Below are 7,768 nucleotides of genomic sequence, written 5' to 3'. Positions count from 1 at the left end.
CTGCAACAGAGGAATCCAAAACACAGTGGCTTAAACCAAAGAGAGGTTACTTTTTTTCTCATGAAGCAGTCTGAATATGGGCATCAGGGCTGACTTGGGGCTGGGGCTGGGGATTCACACTTCTGATGTGCTACTCTGCCATCCTCTGGGAGGATGTTTTTATCTTCCTGATCCCACAGAGCTCCCCGTCATGTTTCTTGGTCCATGTCTGACCAGCAGGAAGTGAAAGACGGAGAAGGAAAGGGAGTAACCCTTTTTTTAAGAGCAAGAACTGGAAGGTACACATGTCACTCTACTCAGATATTAATGAACCGAATTTAGTCCCTTAACCACATCTAACAACAAGGGAGGCTGGGAAATGGAGTCTTTGTTCGGGATGTCCATATGTCCAGCTAAAATGTGGGGGTTCAAACATTGTAACAAGAAGAAGATAATAACTACTAGGGGACAACCAGCAGTCTTTGCCCTCAAAGAAGCAAGGAAGAACAGGAACGGCCAATTCTCTCAAATAAAGAAAAGGGAAAATGGCAAGGAAAAATCAATATCTCAAAAACTTCTGCCTGAAGCTGAGGAACAGTAAGACCTGTGTGGACCCCACTCTCAAGTTGCTGCCAAGTTCTCCCATTTCTAAGGAGCACCACTTAAAAACAAACAATTGTAACACAATATGACAATATACAATGGAGTGAAAACTCTTATGTTTACAACTTTCACTGGAATTGCTCTTAGGAAGAAACCATGTCTGTTTGGAAAGATTTCTTGCTGAGTCACGTGGTGATGGATAGTAAGGGCTTGGAAACATGGATTAGCAAGATTCCGAGAAAGGAAAGCAATAGTCCAACCGAATCTGTGAAAGCAACATACAGGAATCAGACATGATGGAGGGCAGGAGGCAAGACCAAGTCATAGGTGGGAAGGCAGAAAGGAAACTGATGCAATTATTAGGACAAGATGCTTAAGTTCAATTTAAATTATTTGAGTTCTGTAGTGTAACTCTCCCCTAAAACCTTCAGTCAAATCTACTAAACTTGTAAAGATTTTTGTGTGTCATGATTTCACATCTGGGTCATTTCAGGGCAGAATGGGGCAGCATTATGAGATGCTGATGTAAATGTTCATTGAATAAATTAGGCAAAAGCAGGACTGAAGCGGAGGTAACTGGAGAACTATGAGCTAGTATCCCCTTTAGAACTCCAGAGAGACTGGGGTAGAGGTGGGAATGGGGAATGGGATTTTAGTCAATTTTTTTTTTTTCTTTTTTCGAGACAGAGTCTCACTCTGTCGCTCAGGCTGGAGTGCAGTGGTGTGATGTCGGCTCACTGCAACCTCCGCTTCCCGGGTTCAAGCAATTCTCGTGCCTCAGTCCCCAAGTAGATGGGACTACAGGTGTGTGCCACCACACCCAGCTAATTTTTGTATTTTTAGTAGAGATGGGGTTTCACCATGTTGGCCAGGCTTGTCTCGAACTCCGGACCTCAAGTGATCCGCCGGCCTCGGCCTCCCAAAGTGCTGGGATTACAGGTGACACCGCGCCTGGCCTAGTCAATTTCATCAACTCTCAAAGAGCGAAGTACTTCAGCCAATGCCTGGATTATAACTATCGTGGTAGAAACCAGGTATCCGAGCAGACTTCCCTCAGCCCAAGGGAGTCCCGGGAGATATTATAGAGGAAGTGACACTTAGGGCTACCTTGAAGAAGGAGTATGTTAGCCAGTGGAAGAGAGGATCTCTCAGAAAAGGGAAGAGGTTTTGTTATAAGGCATTGGAAGGTTTTAAATAGGGGCAACATGATTGGATCTGGGGTTTAAGAATGTGTTGAGGATTAAAGTTTTTCATGTGGATGTGAGTGTTCACATCTTCTCTCTTCTTCTGCTCACTAAGGACAATGCTGTCTTTTTCTCAAGATCTTCTCCCCTGTCCTGCCCTCTAGGGGATGGTTGTTTTCAATAGCTTGGCTCCTGGGTTTTTGTGAAGCAAAAATCTGTTGAGAGTGGCAGAAAGAAGGAGAGAAGCCAGGATGGAGACATGCATTGGAAAGGGCTGAGATCCACTCACGGGAGATGCTCAGGTGTACAAGGTGACTCTCTAAGTGGTGCCCCTCTTCCTTGCCTAAATCTTGGAACAACTGAAAATTAAGACCAAAGGCTGGGTGTGGTGGCTCATGCCTGTAGTCCCAGAACTTTGAGAAGCTAAGGCCAACAGATCGCTTGAGTCTAGGAGTTTAAGACCAGCCTGGGCAACATGGCAAAACCCCATCTCAAAAAAAAAAAAAAAAAAAGACAAGGTGTCAGGCTGGATGAAGATGAACTATTTACATTATGAAAGAACCATTGTTGGAGATCGTGACTTTTTTTTTCTCTTTTCTATTTTTTTAATTGAGAAGCAAAACAATCAAAAACAAAAACACAACAAGCCTAAGGCTGAAATAGCAATATGTCAAATTGCTGCAGCAGTTCATGGATGTACCTGGGGTACATGCTCCCTCACTGTGAGGCAGGATGTAGTTTCTTGTGTTAACCCATGGGGCATAGCCATTAAGTCTTTGATCAGCCAAGGGAGGTGTCTGTCCCCTCCCTGGGGAGTTGTTCTACAGTCTCGTTTATCTTTGCATTCTCAGCACCTAGCACAGTGCCTGACAAAATGGCAGGTACTCCGTGCAAATTTATTTTGACGGAAAGAAGAGAGGAAGGAAGGCAGACATTGCCTAAGAGAAGAAGAGGGATTAAGAGACAGCACCCTGTCATCCCTTGGCTCGGGGTTAAACTGTACTTTAACCCATATAGAGAGATGAGGGGAGAAGCACATGTCTCTCTGGGATCTTGAGGAACACAGACACGTCCCTCCCTTTGTTACTTCCCATGTTTTTCAAGGTGCCGATCAATTTAGTAGGTTATGACCATAATTTAAAATGAAATTGAAAATATGAAAGGGCATTATATGTAGTGAGGTAGGAATTGTTTTGTGAAAATTGCTTCATGTGTGTTTGTGTTTGTGTGTGTGTATTTGTACTGGGTTGCTGTGTAAATTGTATAGTTTACTATGAGTTGCAGTTAAAAATGTCAAAACAATGGACTTCTCCCATTCAGCAGGACTAAATGGCAACTTCTATCTCTTCTCCTATAAGGGAGTGAATTATAAATAGTGGCGTACAAGTAATCAAGGGATGAGGAAAGAAGAGGTCACTTTAAGCCGAAAATAACAAGTCCGTTAGTCAACCCTTCGGGGATTGTAGCTAAGGGCTTTGTCTGGTGGTGTTTTGTAGCAGTGCTTGTCCAAGGCTAGGAAATAAAATTACACTTGAGCAACTGGCTGCCATGAAGTCTCCACACTATTGCCAAAGCAGGAAACCCAGGAATTGTGCGAAGAGTTCAATTTTATATTTTTCCTGTGTCTGTGGAGCTGGTTCATGTAACCGGGGTGCTGGTTATTGTGGTTAATTTTAGTAACAGTATTGATATTAGCAGTACTGACATTGTTGCAGATTTGAGTTCTTTCCAGTTTTCGTAGGTCTTTTACATCTGTCTTCTCATTTAATTCTACAACAACCCTGGGCATAGCCAGGGCAGGATTACTTTAGAGGAAACAGGCTCGGAGAGGGTGGTCTGTGCTCATGCAGCCCCTGCTGTGTTTCCCAGTTCTCATCTGGGTCCTTTTGCCATTTGAGGGGGCCCAATGAATAATACCTCTTTCCATGCTGGAATTCAAAGCCTACTGAGGGACAGAAACACCAGTGAAGACAAAAATATCAGCTTAATTATGGACGAATGCTGAAATGGACCAGGATTATGACTACCAGGGGCTCTGGGAGACCCTCCTGCTCCACTGCATTTCAGTCCCAGATAGGACCCAATCTTTGAGGCATCACTGGTCTCACATAAAGAGAGGTCTTTAGGGATCCACTCTCTCAGACCAAACCAGCCAACCAATCAACCAACCAACAAATGTGAACTGGTTCTAGAGTGGCTAGGGGTGCCATTTGTGGCAGCTGGGAAGTGGGATTTGATGGCTAAGAGTTGTGGAAGGAGCTCCCTTACTTCCTTCAGGGAGGGCGGGTGGCTGGGAGCAGGAAGCTGGATGGGGCAGAGAGAAGCCAGAGTGGTGGGAGCTAGCCCAGATTAGCAGGCATGGGGAAAGAGAGCCTGAGCCTGGGTTCTACAGCAGCATTGTTATGTGTTTACTGACATGTGGAAAAGCTCTGAGGTGGAGATACTGAGCCTGGATCCATTTTATGAGCCAAACTCTCAGTGGGGACTAAGGTGGTCTTGATCAGAGATGCCTTTAGCAAACCCTCTCTGGAAGAAGGCATTCTGAAGTCAAAGGACCCTCCCCGGTTAAGATCAAACAATTAACTCATGAATAAAGATTACTAAACCCGTAAGAAGCCACATCACTGTGCCTGAGAGTCGGCAGAAACAATGGACAGCGATGAACAGCAGATTCAAGGACTGCAGATGGTGTTAAATATAGAATAGTTACATGTAAAATGCTTAAAGAGATTAAAATACCACTTTTTTTACTGTACCTTTTCTACATTTAGATATGTTTAGATGCACAAATACTTACCACTGTGTTGCAGTTGCCCACAGTATTCAGTACAGTAACACGCGGTACAGGTTTGTAGCCTAGGAGCAATAGTTCCTACAATACTGCCTAGGTTCATAGAAGGCTGTACCACCCAGGTTTGAGTAAGTACACTGTAGCATGGTGACACAATAACAAAATTTCTTAACAACACATTTCTCAAAACATATCCCTTTGTAAAGTGATGCATGACTTAACAAAGCATGACGTATTTGGAAAAAAAGAAAACACTTCTAGATGTTTCAGGCATCAAGAAGAAACATTATCATAAACTTAAAAGTACTTAAAACTGAACAATAATGGAAATACTATATATAAAAACTTGTTGAATGCAGCAAAAAATGTTTCAAGGGAAATTTATAGTCTTAAATTTTTATATTAGAAAAAATGAACATTAGTATTGTGTATCCAATCTGAGTGGCTGGGAAAGGAACAACAGAATAGGCCCAAAGAAAGCAGAAGGAAAGACATAGTAAAAATATAAGCAGTAATCATAAAATAGAAAACATCGATACTATAGAAAGACTCCAGAAAGCTAAAAATTGGTTTTTTAAAAAGAGTAATAAACAGACAAACGGGTCGGGTGCGGTGGCTCGTGCCTGTAATCCCAGCACTTTGGGAAGCCAAGGCAGGTGGATCACAAGGTCAGGAGTTTGACACCATCCTTGCCAACATGGTGAAACCCCGTCTCTACTAAAAATACAAAAATTAGCCAGGTGTGGTGGTGCATGCCTGTAATCCCAGCTACTCGAGAGGCTGAGGGAGGAGAATTGCTTAAGCCCGGGAGGCAGAGGTTGCAGTGAGCCGAGATCGCACCACTGCACTCCAGCCTAGGTGACACAGCAAGACTCTGTCTTGGGAAAAAAAAAAAAGAAGAAAGACAAACATCTGGTGGAACTAGGAGGAAGAAAGAGAGAGAGGGAGAGAGAGAACATTAACAGTATGAGTAAAGGGATGTAACTACAGATGTAACAGTGTTTATAACATACTGTCAACGAATAATACCATCAATAAATGTGATATTGGAAAAAATGGAAAAATTTCTAGAAAATGTGTAACTTACTAAAACTGTGTCAAAATAAAATAAAAATTTGGAATTTCCCTATAACATTAAAACATCAGTTCCGTATGTTTTTACGAGAGTTCTACCACATGTAAACAACAAAAAAATTGTATTTTATTTTAAGTTCCGGGATACACATGCAGGATGTGCAGGTTTGTTACATAGGTAAACATGTGCCATCATGGTTTGCTTCACCTATCAACCCATCACCTAGGTGTTAAGCCCCATATACATTAGCTATTTATCCCGATTCTCTCCCTCCCCCTACACCACCAACAGGCCTCAGTGTGAGTTGCCATTTCTGTGTCCATGGGTTCTCATTGTTCAGCTCCCGCTTATAAGTGAGAACATACGGTGTTTGTTTTTCTGCTCCTGTGTTAGTTTGCTGAGGATAATAGCTTCCAGTTCCATCTGTGTCCCTGCAAAGGACATGATCTCACTCCTTTTTATGGCTACATAGTATTTCATGTGTATATGTACCACATTTCCTTTATCCAGTCTATCACTGATGGGCATTTGGGTTGATTCCATGTCTTTGCTTGTGAATAGTGCTGCAGTGAACTTATGAGTGCATGTATCTTTATAATAGAATGATTTATATTCCTTTGGGTATATACCCAGTAATGGGATTGCTGGGTCAAATGGTATTTCTGTCTGTAGGTCTTTCAGGAATTGCCACACTGTCTTCCACAATGGTTCAACTAATTTACATTCCCACCAACAGTGTAAAAACGTTTCTATTTCTCCACAGCCTCGCCAGCATCTGTTGCTTCTTGACTTCTTAATAATCGCCATTCTGACTGGCATATCACACTTTTAAGGAAAAGGTTATAACTGCAATTTTATGCAACTCATCCAGATAGTAGAAAAAGAAGGCACATTCCCCACTTCATTCTATGAAGCTAGCATAACATGACACAAAAACTAGATAAGGACAGATGGTGTGAAATTTATACACCCATCTAAATAATAAACATACATGGAAAATTCTAAACCAAATGTTAGCAAATTGAGTAAAATAGTAATAAAAAGGTAAAATTCTACAACCAAGATGTTTCTTAAACGAATAAAGGAGAAAACGTTTTGATCTTCTCTGCAGAAAAAAGCATTTCATAAAATTAAACACCTATTGATAAAAACTCAGTAAATAGAAATAGACTAGAATTTCTAAACCTGGAAAGAAGGATTGAGAAAAACCCTACTGAGCTTTATTCCAAGTGGGAAAATGGGAGAAGCATTCCCTATAAAATCATAAAGACAAGGATACCTACTGTTACACTCCTTCCTTACATTATGTTAGCCATTCCTTCTAGCACATTATGTGCACACGTGTGCGCACACACACACACACACACACACACGATTAGAAAGGAGGAAACAAAATTGTTGTTACTCCCAAATGATATAGATTCTTTACAGGAAATCCAAAAGAATATACATGATAAATTACTTGAAATAACAGAAAATTTAGCAAGAATTTAAGATATAAAATCAATAATATATACAAGTCAACTGTGGGTCTAGATCCTAGCAACAAACAGGAAAAACAGTTAATCAATTAAAAAAGTATATTAACAACAACGAAAATCTTAAACTACCTAAGAATAGATCTCATGAAAGATATGTACGATCTGTAAGCTATGATTCCATTTATATGGCATTTTGTTAAAGACCATGGTATAGGAACAGAGGACAAATACCGATCGCCTGGCATTTGGCAGGGCTGGGGTGGAGAAGGCTGACTGCACAGGGGCCTGCGATGAAGGTTTTGGGGTGATAGAAACGCTCAGCCTTGATTGCAGCGGTGGTCACATGACTGCATATGTTTTCAGAATTTATAGACTGTTATACCTAAAGGGTGAATGTAAATTATGCCTCAATGAACCTGACTTAAAAAAATAAGATTATTTTGTTTGTTAAATGACAAAGTAGGCTGGGTGCAGTGGCTCACGCCTGTAATCCCAGCACTTTGGGAGTGGTAGGAAGGAAAGGTGGGAAGGAAAGCAGCGTGATAAGCACAGGAGAGGGATACCTGCACCCTCTAGCTGGCAGCCTGACAGGCCCCTGATTAGCATGGAAGGAATGAGTTAGTGAAGGAGGAAATGAATAACATACAGAGGTCTG

The sequence above is a fragment of the Nomascus leucogenys genome, chromosome 15 (assembly GCF_006542625.1).
Source record: "Nomascus leucogenys isolate Asia chromosome 15, Asia_NLE_v1, whole genome shotgun sequence".
NCBI classification, from domain to species: Eukaryota; Metazoa; Chordata; class Mammalia; order Primates; family Hylobatidae; genus Nomascus; species Nomascus leucogenys.
This window is presented reverse-complemented; position numbering follows the sequence as displayed.